Source organism: Pelodiscus sinensis, chromosome 22 (genome assembly GCF_049634645.1).
Source record: "Pelodiscus sinensis isolate JC-2024 chromosome 22, ASM4963464v1, whole genome shotgun sequence".
NCBI classification, from domain to species: domain Eukaryota; kingdom Metazoa; phylum Chordata; order Testudines; family Trionychidae; genus Pelodiscus; species Pelodiscus sinensis.
Window position 1 is genome coordinate 16,189,920 of NC_134732.1, and position 15,765 is coordinate 16,205,684.

A 15,765-nucleotide genomic window follows, 5' to 3' on the forward strand; every position below is an offset into this window, starting at 1 on the left:
CAAAACCTCTTATTTTATATCTTATCAATACAAATAGTAATGAAATGGGCAGTTTGCAAGCCTATGAGAATCCTCACATGCTCTGACGCAGTCCAATCCTCGCTCACAGAAACTCACCCTCGGTCCGTGTAATCCGAGGCAGGAGTAAACTGCTTGGGTACAGTAACTGTTGCCACACCCGTGGCCTAGAGCCAGCTTTTCTTTGGAAGGCAACATCTATCGAGACAGGCTGGCAGTTGAGGGCGTTATCCAAAGTGTGCTTTATTGCTGCTCTAAAAAGAGACATTCTCTATCACCTGGGTATTTGAATAAACACTTGTTTGCTAAGCATGCTCCTTGCAGACTTTATGTGCTGGCAACCGTGTGTGGTGTTTTAGATGCTGCTTGTAATTATTAGAACTGGGAGCACTGGCTGTTGAGAATCTGGAAGCACAGGAAACAGGAAGGAGGGGGGAAGAGATGGGCCAGGCCTGAGTGAGAGTTACAGAGGGGAGCAGCAGCAGCTTTGGAAAGAGGTTTCACATTTGGGAAATAAAGGTCTGTTGAAGCTTGTTAGTACCTTGCTTGCATGATACAACACTGTGGTAGCTAGCTTGTTCACTCTGTGCTCCGTCAAGCCATAGGTAGGAAGCTGGCCCATATGGTGCTCGGGTGCAACACTCCCATCTCCTTTCCTCTCAAGAATTTGTACAACTCAGCCATGATCTGCTCTCCTGATTTTAAACGAATGTGTCATGTGTCTCAGGCCTGGTCTGCTCTAGAAATATCTGCCTCCTAACCACTTGAGGCCTCTAATGAGCCAACAACACACCGAGCACGGATATGCCAGATTGCTCCCAGCAGCACACAGGCGATCATGCCATTTGGAGACCTGCTCTGAGCAAGGCCAGTCATCATCATGCTATGGAGATAGTGCCAAGAATGTTGTTTTTTAAAATGCTGAGAGATGATGCTTTGAGTTACAGGGACAGTACCACATTAAATTGTACTCAAGAAAACCATCTAGATTGAAAGCCCTACACGTGAGCAGCTGAAACTAAAATTGACAGGGAGGCAGGACTGTTGGTTACTTCTAAAATGATGTTTTGGTGCTCTCACTGTCATGGCGATGGACACCTTAAAAATGTGGATTCTGGCCCATTTCTAATTTGATGAGCTTGCAAGTTTTTGTCCATTTTCTCCATGTACCCAGAAGATACAATGGAGAATACTGGAATAAAAAATGGTTACTTAATATTGTAACTGTTGTTCTTCACCTTGTGCTGCTCATATGGGGTATGTGCGTACGTGCGCTGACGGAGCCATTTAGATGAGTTTTCTTGACATGCCTCATGAAATGAGGTTTACCGGGGCGGTCGACAAAGGCTTCCCTTGTCGACCGCGGCATGTCTAGACTACCGCACTGTGCTGCCAAACAGCTGATTGGCACAGTGCGGCGGCCATTTTGATGTAAATGAAGCGGTGATTATTTAAATCACCGCTTTATTTCCCTATGTCTAGTAAATTCAACTACATGGCTCCATCAACGGAGCCATGTAGTTTAGACATACCCATGTATTCCAACTGAGGTGTGCCCGCGTTGTGCCTATGCCTGCTGGAAAGTTTTACCCTAGGTGCTCCCCGTTTGGTCGACTGTTGAGCCCCCTAGAGTGGTGCAGGTGTGGTGCACTATATATGACCCTGCCTATCCGAGCACCACTCTTCTTTCTTGCTGTTTTTCCTTCTTCCAGTGCTTGCTTGTGTGTATTCCAGTTGAGGTGATTCATAAGCCATTCCCAGGAGCACGGGTCAGAGTCAATGCATAGCTGACTCAAGTAATGTGGCGCCAAAAGCTCCATTTCGAATTACATGTAGGTTAGGTCCATTAACAGCTATTAGCCAAGGTGGGTAGGAATGGTGCCCCTAGTCTGTTTGTCAGAGGCTGGGAATGGGTGATGGGTAGAATTGCTTAATGATTACCTGTTCTGTTCATTCCCTGGGGAGGCACCTAGCAATGGCCACTGTCAGAAGACAGGATACTGAGCTAGATGGACCTTTGGTCTGACCCAGTATGGCTGTTCTTATGAGCTCTGGTGAGCTTTGGTGTCGAAAACCAGAAAGAAAATGTCCTGACCTATTTCAAAGGCAGAGACCACTTTTGGGGAGAAAAGCTGGGTGAGGGCGATGCTGACCCATGTGTCTATGGAAGACAGCATTGTGAGGTTCTAACATGAGGGTGCAGAGTTCTGACGCCCACCTAGCAGAGATGATGGCAACCTTCCATGAAAGGTAAAGTGATGAACATGTTGCTAAAGGATCAAAGGGGTGGAGGATGGGAGACCTGTGAGCGCTGAGAGGACCAGGTTGAGATCCCAAGCAGAGACAGGGGGCTGCGCTGGTGGGTAGAGTCTATCCATACCCTCGAAAAAATGCCCAACCAGGGGCTCATGAAAACAAAGCAACCAGCGTCACATGGGTGAAAGGCCAAAATAGCTGCCTGGTGAAAAGAGAGTTACTCACCCGCTGCAGTAACATCTGTTCTTTGAGATGTGTGTCCTCGTGGGTGCTCCACTCGAGGTGCTGGGCTCGTCCCGGCACTGCAAACCGGAGGAATTTTCACTAGCAGTAGCCCCCTACCGGACCGCGCATGCGCGAGTGCCCCTTCGCGCCTTTCATCTGAGTGCGGTCCGGTCTTGTCAGTTTCCTCCCAACCGGAAGCATCTGAAAGACATAAATAGAAGCTCTGAAGCAGGGAGGAGGGTGGGACGTGGAGCACCCACGGGGACACACATCTCGAAGAACAGATGTTACTGCACCGGGTGAGTAACTCTCTTTTCTTCATCGAGTAGTGTCTCCGAGGGTGCTCCACTCGAGGTGAGTACACAACAGTGGTCCAAAGTGACATGAGTGCTTCGGACCTATCGCCTTCGGGCTGTAGACAAGACAGCCTGAGCTACCCTCGAATCGGAGGTAAGTATGTTCGCAAGGGCATAGTGTTTAGCGAATGTGAGGGTGGACGACCAGGTTGCCTCATGGCATATGTCCTGCAATGGTACTCCGTGAAGATAGGCAATGGATGTTGCTATGCCCCGGGTGGAATGAGCACGAAGACCGCTCGGAAGAGATTTGTTGCGCAACGCGTAACATTGTGTGATGCAAGCAATGACCAAACGGGAAATACGCTGTGCAGAAAGTAGTTTGCCCTTGGAGCGTTCGGCTGTAGAAAGGAAAAGCCGCTGAGATTTCCTAAAGACCCGAGTTCTGTCAAGGTAAAAAGCCAGTGCTCGCCTGACATCTAGGGTGTGTAGACGTGCTTCTTCCAATGAGGAGTGAGGCTTTGGGTGGAAAGTCGGTAGAATTATGGGCTCATTTATATGGAAAGCAGAGTTGACCTTTGGCAAAAACGCTGGTTGGACACGCAGCACTGCCGCATGACTGAAGAATTGCGTATACGGCAGATCAGCGGAAAGAGCTGCTAATTCGCTTATTCGACGCGCCGACGTGATGGCAAGTAGAAACACAGTTTTCATCGTGAGCATCCGTAGACCACACGTTACAAGCGGCTCAATGGGCATGCGAATCAGAGTGTCCAATACTAGAGGCAAGTCCCAAGGCTCTGGTGGGATCCTGTGGGTCGGATACAAGTTGCCTAACCCCTTCAGAAATCTTTTGGTGATAGGGTGGGCGAACACTGAATAACCGTCAACGGGAAGACGGAAGGCTGAAATTGCTGTTAGATGCACCCTTAGGGAAGAAATAGTTAGTCCCGTCGTCTTTAGATGCATCATATAATCCAGTATCTATTGTATAGAGGGTCAAGATCCCTTGCCAAGCACCACGAATGGAAACGACGCCATTTATAGAGATAGGATTTATGCGTTGTACTGCGCCTACTGTTAATCAACACGCGTCTCACTTCTTGGGAACATGAGCGTTCAGAAGCTTGGAGCCAACTAGGAGCCATGCCATGAGGTGCATGTGGTCGATGGCTGGGTGAAGAATCGTGCCGTGTTTCTGAGATAGCAAGTTGGACAGCTGCGGTAGTCGTCGTGGATAGGCCGCTGACATTCTCGACAGCTGTGTTAACCAGATCTGCCTGGGCCAGAAAGGTGCTATCAGAATCACTGTTGTGCGGCCCAGTGCACTGAGGAGCCCGGAGCGGCACCTAGGGAAGGCACTGTGGGTGCCGACACAGCTGGCTGCAGGCGCGCATGCGCCGGAACTCCCGGTGCTGGGGCTTCTCTTGCCGGCTCCGCAATGGCCGTTAAAGCCGTTGCTGGCACCGACTCCGCTCGCGACCCCTTCTTGGATGCCGGAGCGGAGCTTTTGGGGCAGGCTGTAGTTGGGGCAGAAGAGCTACGGCCCTTGCCCGCCTTGCCCGCGGGGAGTCTCGGCGCATAGCCAGAGCTCCCCGGCTTGTCTGCGGTGCCACCCGGTGTCCCGTGGATCTTGCGGGCTTGCCCAGCGTGCTCAGTAGATGCAAGAACGCGGCTCGGAGACCTCCGGAGCTTGGAGAGCCTTGTTAAACAAAAGGACTCTCAACCTCAGCTCCCGATCCTTTCTGGCAAGAGCTGTCATCTTCGCGCAGTGGCTACACTTCACTGGGACATGAGTGTCCCCGAGACATCTGACTCACCGGGAGTGTCCATCTGAAATGGGGATAGCCTCCTGGCACTGGAGGCACTTCTTGAAGCCAGGTGATCCTGGCATCCTTGAGTCCTTTGTTGTTTATTTAGTCTGTTAGTCAATTTCAGTCAGGAAGGCACTGACCGGCCGCTGAAGAAAAAACGTTTTTTGTTTTTTTTTTAAAGAAGAGAACTACAACTAGAAACAGTATAACAGATAACTACCTATCACTAACCAAGTAACTAACTATAACTAGGAAAATTTCCCTTTCTCCTCAGAGAGGGGAAGGGAGCCTAAACTAACTCCGTCTGCGGCTGCGGACGCTTGGAGAGAAACTGACAAGACCGGACCGGGCTCAGATGAAAGGCACGAAGGGGCACTCGCGCATGCGCGGTCCGGTAGGGGGCTACTGCTAGTGAAAATTCCTCCGGTTTGCGGCACCGGGACGAGCCCAGCACCTCGAGTGGAGAACCCTTGGGGACACTACTCGATGAAGAACCTTCAATGAGGAGGTAGCCAGTCTCTGATGTTTCAAGGAGACCAGATACTCCAGCACCTGGGGACTGGAGGCTAAAATCAATGGATGACTGCACTTGGCATTACAAGTTCCTCAGTATAATGAAATACAGCTAATATAAGCAATAGGCATCGTCAATTATAGAATGAATAGTGCAGAAGGGACTCTATTTCTCCTTTTAACAACATTTTGATGGAAGCATCAAGAAAGAAGTGGAGAACTGGGTAAGTGCTCCTTTCAGTTGACTTGCTACTTGTACATCATCAATGGTGATACATTCATCTAACTCCAGAAGCAGGTTTTCCGTGAGGCTAGCTAGTGCAGAAACAAATTTCTGGACACACTCAGTAGCACAGGCCTGCAGGGGCACAGTTATCATTTAGGACTCAAGTGCAAATGGGAAACATGCTCCTCCCAAACATCCTCATCTCCTACACAACTCTCCACCCTTGCTTGTGTGCAACAGCTGCAGAGCAGCACTTTAGGAAAAGCTCAGAGTTTGGCTTCTTGGAAATGCTTCCCTGCAAACACATCACTGTTCAGACTGATGTAAATTATAAAATGGCACAAGAAGATCTCTGTAGTAAGAGACTATCAAGCTCAAGAGTTGCACAATATGATTAAACAGAAAATTGAAACACCCAGAGGAAAAGCACCCCCCACGTGCTGCAATTAAGAATGTTAGCCAGGAGATGTCAACATTGCTCCATTTTCACATGCTGCGTGATTGAATAACACTACTCTGTTTCAGAACCAAAGATGTTATCATTATGGGAGCAGTCAAATGCAAGTTCACTCCTTACCTCAGTTTGCAGTATGAACAAATACCCTATGGGAATAACAGATTAACTATAAATCTGTATCCATGCACTCTTATGAAGATCATAGGGTCTAATGATGACAGCACAGAATGAAGAGTCAAAAGATATTGTCTTTGTTGGGGGCTCCCTACAATTAAAAAAAGTTTCCCAGTTCACTTTTAACCATGGAGGTAAAATGCACCTAGACTCCAACCGCTGACCTCAAGCAAGAAATCACACAGGTGCTAACAAACCACAATTCAGTGTGTCACTCATACCTGCAGTTTCTGGGTATTCAGGAGTATCCCATCAGCTTGGTATTTTTGTCTTTTTAACTCTTCCTGGCACAAAACCTCCAGCAGGGGTAAGTTGTCTGGGTGCCCCAGAGCTGGACGCAGTTTTTTCTTGTTCTCGGCCTTTAATCAAACAAAGACATCACTAGCATTTTCTGCAGGGAATTCTGGAGAGGCGTGGTGTCAGTGCGACCCCACCCGGGCTGCACAGGGCCTCCGCACCCTCCTCCCCGTCTTCCCTCACCCGAGGTCTCTTCCCCTCGTGTTCGCTGATCACCCCGTTGCCCTGCCCCGGGTCCGGCAGGGTTGGTCCGTCGCTAGTAGGGTCTTAGTGGCATCCGCGTCGGCGGGGAGAGGTAGGGGGGCTCGGGCCCACCCTCACTCCGAGCCCTGACCCAGAGCCCTAAGGTCTGGGGAATTCTGTCCCCAGTCCTGGTTGGTGGGGGAGGGAGTCCCCTAAACACACCAACCCCCCGGGTTCCAGCACCCTGCCCTGGGTCGCTTCCTACCTCCCTTGCCGAGTCCAAAGGTCTCTGCAGGAGTCGTCCGCGGTGCCTCTGTCCAGCTGCCTGGCATCCTGCTGCTCTCCGCCCCCTTCTGGCTGGCGGCGGCGATCCTTTTAAGCATCCCGCCGTGATGACGTCTCCTGTGACTGGGCGGGGCCGCCTCCTTACCGAGCCAATGCACGATCTCAAACTGATAAGGCTGCAGGGCAAGGTACCACCGCATCACCCTTGCGTTGTTGTCCTTCATTGAGTTGATCCATCTGAGCGGGGCATGGTCTATCACGAGCTTGAACTTGTTGCCTATAAGATAACATCTTAACGAGTCAACCACCCATTTCACCGCCAGAGCCTCCTTTTCTATAGTGGCGTAATTCTGCTCCCCAGCTACCAACTTCCTGCTTAGATAAAGTATGGGGTGTTCACCCCCGTCCACCTCCTGTGAGAGGATGGCTCCCAAACCCCCCTCGGAGGCGTCCGTCTGGACGATGAAGGGCCTGGCGAAGTCAGGGTGCCTCAGGGCTGGGTCAGACGGTCCTTCAGCACCTGCGAGGCCCTCTCGCACTGGGGGGTCCACCTTACCTTTGTCGGCTGGTCATTTTTGGTCAGGTCTGTTAAGGGGTCAGCTATGGCCGCAAAGTCCAGCACAAACCGGCGGTAGTACCCGGCCAGCCCGAGTAGCTGGCGGACCCGCTTCTTCGTCTTAGGGGCCGGGTAGTCTCTCAGCGCCTCGATCTTATCTATGAGCGGCTTCAGGGTTCCTCCCCTGACCGTGTACCCAAGGTAGGTGACTTCCTGCCTCCCGAACTGGCACTTGTTGGGGTTAGCCGCCAGTCCGGCTCCCTGCGGGGCTTTCAGAACAGCCTCGAGGTGCCGAAGGTTATCAGCCCATGACCTACTAAAGACAGCTATGTCGTCGATGTAAGCCATTGCGTATTGCTGGTGGTCTTGCAGCACCTTGTCCGTGAGCCATTGAAAGGTGGCCGCGCACCGTGAAGGCCGAAGGGCATTGTCACAAACTGGAATAACCCGAAAGGGGTGTAAAACTCCGTCTTCCTCTTCAAGGCGGGCGTAAGGGGGATCTGCCAGTACCCCTTGGTCAAATCAAGGGTCGAGATGTACTGGACCCCCCCTAATCGGGCCAACAATTCGTCCACTCGCAGCATGGGGTATGTGTCGAACCCGGAGAAGGCATTAACCTTTCTAAACTCTATGCAAAACCTGAGTGTTCCGTCAGGCTTGGGGACGAGGACAATTGGACTCCTCCATTCGCTATGGGATTCTTCCACGACCCCTAGTTCCAGCATCGCCTTGACCTCCCCCCGTACCGTGTCCCACATCTTTCGGGGAAGGAGGCGGATCGCGTCACACACCTTCTTACCAGGCGTGGTCGTGATGTGATGGCTCGTCACCGCAGTCCTCCCCAGCATAGTCGACAGTACCGTCGGGTACCGCTGGAGCAGGGTGCGGAGGTCGTCTTGTTGCTCCGGCGTCAGCACCTCGTTCATTCGTATCGGCATGGCGGGGTCTAGGTCTCTGGCCCACGGTCCTAGGTCCATCTCGCGGTTCTCCGGGACGACCAGGAGTTGTTCGCGGACCCGCCACCTTTTTAACAGGTTCACATGGTAAATCCGGGTGGTCCGCCTCTTCCCCTCCTGCCGTACCTCATAGTCCACTTCCCCAACCCTACGGATGACCTTAAACGGGCCCTTCCACTTGGCCAGCAACTTTGATTCCTGGGAGGGGAGGAGCACCAGCACCTGGTCCCCGGGCTCGAAGCTCCTCCATTCCGTGCCCTGGTTGTAGTTCCGGGTCTGTCTTTCCTGAGCCCGGGTAAGATTGATCTGGGTGAACTCGGCCAGCCTTTGCAACCTTTCCTTTAGTTGTATAATGTACTGGACCGTGCTCATTCCCCTCGGGCCTTGCTCTTCCCAGGTTTCCCGCAGGATGTCCAGTATCCCTCTGGGTCTTCGCCCATCCAGGAGCTCAAAGGGGGAGTACCTCGTGGACGCATGCGGGACCTCCCAGATCGCAAACAGCAAGGCGGGGAGGAGGGTGTCCCAGCCGCTGGGGTCCTCTTCCACAAACCAGCGGAGCATCGCCTTCAGCGTTCGGTTAAAGCGTTCTACCAGGCCATCAGCCCGGGGGTGGTAAGCCAACGTTCTGAGGAGTTTGATCTCCATCAGCTTGCTCAGCTCGGCCATTAAGCGGGAGGTCACGTTTGTGCCCTGGTCCGTCAAGATCTCCTTGGTGATCCCTACCCTTGCGAACATTTTTACCAGTTCGGTGGCGAGTGTGGGGGCGGTGGGGTTCCTTAGTGGGACCGCCTCGGGGTACCTTGTGGTGTAATCTACGACCACCATAATGTACTTGTTCCCCGTTTTAGAGCGTTCGAGGGGCCCCACCAGGCCAATCCGCTCGAATGGCTCACTCACTAGCGGCATGGGCACTAAAGGAGCCTTGGGCACCCTTCCCGAGGCTGTCCTCCAACAAGCCTCACATGACTGGCAGAAATCCCGTACCTCCCTATACATCCCGGGTCAATAGAACCTTTGCAGGATTCTCTGGAGGGTCTTTTCCATCCCCAGATGTCCTGCTCACGGGTTATCGTGGGTCAACTCCAAGACTGTTCTTCTATGGGTGGCTGGGACGAGTAGCTGCCTCCGGTCCCCCTCGCCTACCGGGTCCCTAAAAGCGCGATACAGTCGGTCCGCATGTACCTCAAACCGGGGTCCGTCTCATCCACTGTCGGGGTTGTCCACTGTCCCGTCGGTTGCGTATTCCCACGCTCGCTGGAGGGAGGCATCTGCGCGCTGAGCCTCAACGAAGTCCCTCCCCTCGAGGACCCTCTCTGTCGCCAGTTGCCACTGCCCCTCGTCGCCTCGGTCGATCTGCCGGGGGGCGTCATTAGTAGTGTGGGCCCCCGGGGTTACGGGTTTGGTCGCGCAGGCTCGGCCGGCTCCCTCAGGTTGCCGCCACGCCTCCCATAGGCGTTGGAACCCCCTCCAGTCGCATCCCAGTATCGGGGGTAGGGCAGCCATGGCGCTAAGGCCACCCGACACCAGGTCTCCCCCCTTTCATCGGTCAGGGTCACCCAGGCAGTGGGATACTCTCAGACATCTCCACCGGGGGTCCCCTCGGATTCGTGGGGTCCACGAGGTCCTCTCGGAAGATGGTTTGACTACTCCCGGTGTTGACGAGGGCATCTACCTGGATGGCGCTAAGGTGGGAGCTGGACCGTCAGTTGGGGGTTCCCCTCCGGTCCCCCCCGGTACATTGTGAGCGCCTGCCCATAGGAACAATCCATAAACGGACAGTCTCGCCAGAAGTGCCCCTCCTGCCCGCACTCGAAGACAAGATTATTTTTGGGCTCGGGTGCTCGGGTAGGAATGGTGTCCCTGGTCTTTGTTTGTGGAAGGTTGGAGATGGATGGCACGAGACAAATCGCTTGGTCATTGACTTCGGTCCATCCCCTCCGGGGTACCTGGTGCTGGCCGCTGGCCGCAGATAGGCTACTGCGCTAGATGGATCCTTGGTCTGACCCAGTATGGCCATTCTTATGTTCTAAGCTCAGGGTCGGGGTCCTACTGGACCAACTTGATTTTCATGCTGACCTGCTTCTGGGTTTGCATGTGGCCTTTGGTGGCCAGGCTGGCAGCTATCCTGCCCTAGACGGCCTCATTCCTGTGCCTAGTGCGGAGATTGTGAGGCCATTGGAGGCCTCTTCCCAAACCTCGATGAGGTCCACAATCTCCGCACTAGACCAGGCAGGCACCTGTGTCTTGCGGCCCCGGGCAGGCTCCTGGGAGCCGTCAGCCTGGTCCTGGGAAGAGGCGGAGGGCTGGGTGGCAGTGGGTGGCTGGCTCATGCTGTGCCAGGTGCAGGGTCTGCTGGCTGGGTGCTGGAGGCTTGCACCTGATATGGGCACTGTAGCCAGACCGTGGCCCTTTAAAGGCTCTGGGGCCGGAAGGGGGCAGAAGAGTTTCCCTGGCTTGGCCCAGAGTGCCCACCAGGGCAAGCTGGGAAGGGCTAGCCTCCAACTAGTTTGAATTAAGTGGCTACACAGCCCTTAATTCGAACTACTTCATTTGAACTAGGCATTAGTCTTCGTAGAATGAGGTTTACCTAGTTCGAATTAAGTTCGAACTAGCGGTTTGTATGTGTAGCGCCTATGAAATTTAATTCGAACTAACGGCTGTTAGTTCGAATTAACTTTGTAGTGTAGACATACCCTTAGAGACTCACCCTCCCAATGCAGGCTAACTCCTGCTGTAGCCTAGCTGTGGCTTCATTATGACGGCCTCGTCTGCGCTCTGAGATACTTGCAATGATATTGCTGTTTGTACTCTCAGGAACTGCCAAGGAAGAAAATAAAGATGGTGCAGACCGGATGTGATGCTGCAGAATGTGTAAGGTAACCACCAACCCTTGACTAAATCAACACAAATCTCTGGGTTTTGTGCAGCACGAACAACACAAAAGGGCACAGATAATAGCACCACTTTGAAATAAAGCACTTTTTATCCTGTGATGCCAAAACACTTAGCAGACATTTATTAAGTTTCACGTTCCCTCTGTAAGGCAAATATTATCTCCAATTGAACAGGTGGGGAAAATTAAGGCAAAAACATGTTAAGTGTCTTGCCAAATTGTGAAGGACACAGAATAGAAATCAAGAAATACTGATTCCCATTCCCCTGGTCCAGCCCCAAGAAAACTTTGTCTTTAATTTTCACACTGGAACAAGTTATTGAGTGAAAAACCTAAAGGAAACCTTGAACCAATATGAATTAATGCATGATCACATAATAGGCTTATTGGTTAATTGTGTAAACGACTACATGCTATGCTAACATCCCGACAAAGGACTTGTGCCTGTTTTTACCAGGGTTGAATCTGACTCCATGTCTCTAAATTCTGAGTAATTAAACAAGTACAATAATACAATAAACGTTTCCGTGATTATTCCCTCCCTTCCATGTGGGAAATACCCAAAGAATCATAAAAAAATAACTTAAGATTAAGTAGTAAACTTTACTAATGAAATCACTGAGGCCTCTAACTTCACGGGCTGCAATCACATTTTCACTGTCTTGACCTTTTCGAAATGTTGTAATTTCCCTGTAATAGAAACAGAGATGAAAGCCTTGCACTATGCCACAGAAGAAAAAGTAGGGATTTCAAAAAGGCATTGCTTCATATTTTGTAAAAAAATCTAAATGACATTAAGAATCATCACAATATGCAGAGAGTGCTCCTGCTCTCCCCTATGCCATGCCTCCCCTGCTAATCCCCCAGGCCATGTCATTAAGGGGAAGAGGTTTGGAGGAAAGGGGGGGGGGGGGACACACCCGGGATGGAATGTGAAACTGCTCAGACCCCAAATGGCCTGTGGGCCATGAGTTTGAGACCCTTGTTCTTACACCTTGACTGTTAAAAGAGAAGTTAGCAGACACTTTGGTTATGTTTAGACTACATGGCTCCATCGACGGAGCCATGTAAACTAGTTTACCCAGCAAAGGCAAAGAAGCAGGAATTTAAATAATCCCCGCATCATTAAAATAAACATGGTCGCCGTGCTGTGCCGACGATCAGCTGATCTAGCACAGCATGGCAGTCTAGACGCAGATCTGTCGGCTGCGGAAGCCTTTGCCAACCGACCCCGTATGCCTCGTGAAACGTGCAGTAGATGGCCAGGCCAGTATTGCCTTTCTTTACAGCTAGGGGAACAGAGTCATGTGGATGTTGAATAATTTGCCCAGTAGGAGAATTATTACTCGAGCCACAATTAAAATTCAAGGAGTTGTTAGCTTTCAGTTCCATGCTCACATTTCACTGTCCATAGTCATAATACATGTGGTTACCCCTTTTTGACCCAAGTAGCTGGGCCAAAGTTTGCAGTCCAATGGGTTGTTTTGGTTAGGAGAAAAAATTGATGTTGAAGTCAGATCTTTCTTTGATGCAATCCTGTTTCATTACAAAGAATATACAAAGTCCTCTCAACACAGCATGTAAGTTTATTTGCTCTTAGTTCCAAGCCTCTGTCCAGGTAGCACTTAGGCCTAGAGAAAGAATTTTTGGTCTTTCTCAATGCAACATTCCCCATGTTTGCTCTGGCTGCAGCTTTGACTTTCTGCTGTTTCTCTCCCAGCTTCTCTGCTGTTTCTTTCTTCTCCTTTCAAAAAGAAAGACACAGACCATATACACACACACTTCCACCAAATCCACTGACAGCCTGCCACCCACATGTGCCTTGCATGTTTCTTTGTTTTGGGTGGAAGCTGATAATATTTCAGCTGGTTCCATAAAGGAGCTTCACTGTTTCTCACATTTATGAAGCTTGGCTGTTCTACCAACTAATTTCAAAGAGGTTTAACTCAACCGCTACCAAACGATAATTACAAATTTATACTTCCAATCTATACCTGTACAACACTGGGTTTTCAATGGAACCATCATTGGGCATTCCCTCAACCCATTTCTGTTGGCGATAACAGTCCTTTACCAGCACACATTTCCATGTCCCTAACCACAAGAATCCTTCCACTCTTCATAGGAAACTTAGGTTGCACTGCCTTGTTTCCAAGTTGCCATTCTCCCATTAAAGAGAAATTATTCCTTACTCAAGGCTTTTTTAAACAAATTACATAGCCTCCAATCCTATAAGTGACTTCATGTGAGTGAATTCCTGTGCCAATGTAATCTCACTGACATCAGTGGGATCCACAAAGGCACAAGGATCTGTCAGGCATGGTCATCTGCAAGATCAGGGCCTTAAGAGAAATGTTTTGAAAACCCTCTACCTACAGAAACTAAAAACTAATGATGATGGCCATCCTGAAAGCTATTAATGAAGAACACAGGTGTGATTTTGTAGTGTTTCTTCCATAGCCTAGATTGCAAATAGTGGAGCCTTACTGATTTGCACTGAAGGCCCAGAATCTATTGAGGGTTACAACATTTTCACATTTCCTAAATAAGTAATCAAAAAGTACAAAGCAATTTGTGAGTTCATTGCATCAGCTATGACATCTTTTTAATTATTTTAAGGTATTTCAGAGGACTACATGTGTCATACAGGGTAGGGTGTGAACTAGGGATGTAATAGTGCAGTCGATTAACCAACTAACCAATAAGCAAAAGCTTATAGGTTAATGTTATAGACTACACCATTTCCCTCCCGCACCCCCTGCTAGTAAATTTTTTAGCAGGCTGCAGCCTGGCTCAATCCTGGCTCATGCCGGGTCCGGGACTTATAGCCCACTGCAGTTCTGCATTTAAAGTGTATTAAGAGCTGGGCGGATAGGCAGCCCAGCTCAGTTCCAGCTCATGCTGAGTCCTATGAGGGGAGCTGGACCCTCACAGACCAGCTCCCACCTGGCACCCTGCGTTGCTGCCTCTAATACTGAGGCAGCAAAGCGATGTAGCAGGGGGCTCCTCCAGAGTTGGGCCGGAGCACACTGACTGCCCGCCCCACCCCCAGGGACTATAGAATAGTTGTCTAGCCAAAAAGAATTAGTGAGGTTACTCAGCTATTAAATTAAGCAATATTTAACATCCCTAATGTGAACATCATGGAGACCCAGAGTGGCACAAGCCCACATGAGAATGCTCTTCCCTTGATGCAATTTCTCCTCAGAGATCCTAACAGGACACTGTCCCCTTTTGCTCTTACACCTTTCCTGAGAAATGGGAGGAGGCCACTAGCACTTTTGCAAAATTCATCAGGCTTGTCAATTAGGGAAATGAGAAGCACTGAAGCAGCAACATTCCAATATTATGAGAAGTGGGCGAGGAGGGAATTCTACCAGCCTCTGGCAGGATGAGAGTGGATCACACTCTAGTCTACCAGCTCCCTCCAGTTGAAAAAGGGGGTCCCTCTCCCCAGCACCTTTCCCACAGCAACACAAGGGGGGGTCACTCTCCCTGCACCCCTCCCACAGCAACACAAAGGGGGAGTCCCTCTCCCCAGCATCCCTCCCACAGCAACACAAGGGGGGGGGTCCCTCTCCCCAGCACCCCTCCCACAGCAACACAAGGGGGGGTCCCTCTCCCCAGCACCTCTCCCACAGCAACACAAGGGGGGGTCCCTCTCCCCAGCACACCTCCCACAGCAACACAAGGGGGGTCCCTCTCCCCAGCACCCCTCCCACAGCAACACAGGGGGGGTCACTCTCCACAGCACCCCTCCCACAGCAACACAGGGGGGGTCACTCTCCCCAGCACCCCCCTCCCACAGCAACATAAGGGGGGGTCCCTTTCCCACAGCAACACAAGGGGGGGGTCCCTCTCCCCAGCACCCCCTCCCACAGCAACACAAGGGGGGGTTCACTGTCCCCAGCACCCCTCCCACAGCAACACAAGGGGGGGTCACTCTCCCCAGCACCCCCCTCCCACAGCAACACAAGGGGGGGTCCCCTCTCCCCTGCACCCCCTCCCACAGCAACACAAGGGGGGGTCACTCTCCCCAGCACCCCCTCCCACAGCAACACAAGGGGGGGTCCCTCTCCCCTGCACCCCCTCCCACAGCAACACAAGGGGGGGTCACTCTCCCCAGCACCCCTCCCACAGCAACACAAGGGGGGGTCCCTCTCCCCAGCACCCCCTCCCACAGCAACACAAGGGGGGGGGTCACTCTCCCCTGCACCCCTCCCACACCAGGGCGGGTTCAATCTCTCGCGCACTCCCACGACCTGAACAGTCCCTCAGCTCTCCGCGCCGCTTCCCGGCTCAGCCTGGAGTACCTGGTCTCCATGGCAACCCGAGACTTGGCGACATAGGGAGCGAGAACTCATCTTCTCGCGAGAACCTTTGCACGCCGGCGCGAGTTCTCAGGCGCTTGCCTGTTGCCCTGGAAACGCAGGGAGGGAGGCGGAGGCGCGCGTCTCCCCCCGGAGGGAGGAGGAGGAGCGGTTGTACGGTAGCGCTGCCCCGCCCCCAAGGAAAATCACCCGCCCTTTTGCCGTGGGAGGGGCCCAGAGTAGCGCCCGTCCTCAGAGGCAGTGGGGAGCGGGGCTGTCCCGGGTTCACGCAGATCCCGGGGTGCT

At 51.8% G+C, this 15,765-nt stretch overlaps 1 protein-coding gene across 2 annotated transcripts in view; it reads right to left on the reverse strand.

Moving 5' to 3' along the window:
• The window catches only part of CCDC180 (coiled-coil domain containing 180), a 127,196-nt gene extending 111,711 nt beyond the window's left edge, over positions 1 to 15,485 (reverse strand). The window contains exon 1 of one of the 2 annotated variants that reach the window (XM_075905191.1): positions 15,463 to 15,485. The gene's annotated coding sequence lies outside the window, so the exon portion shown is untranslated. Of the gene's footprint in view, positions 1 to 15,411; positions 15,435 to 15,462 lie in introns of those variants that run through there. The other variant, XM_075905190.1, reaches the window with a different exon arrangement.
• Positions 15,486 to 15,765: the final 280 nt, after the last annotated feature.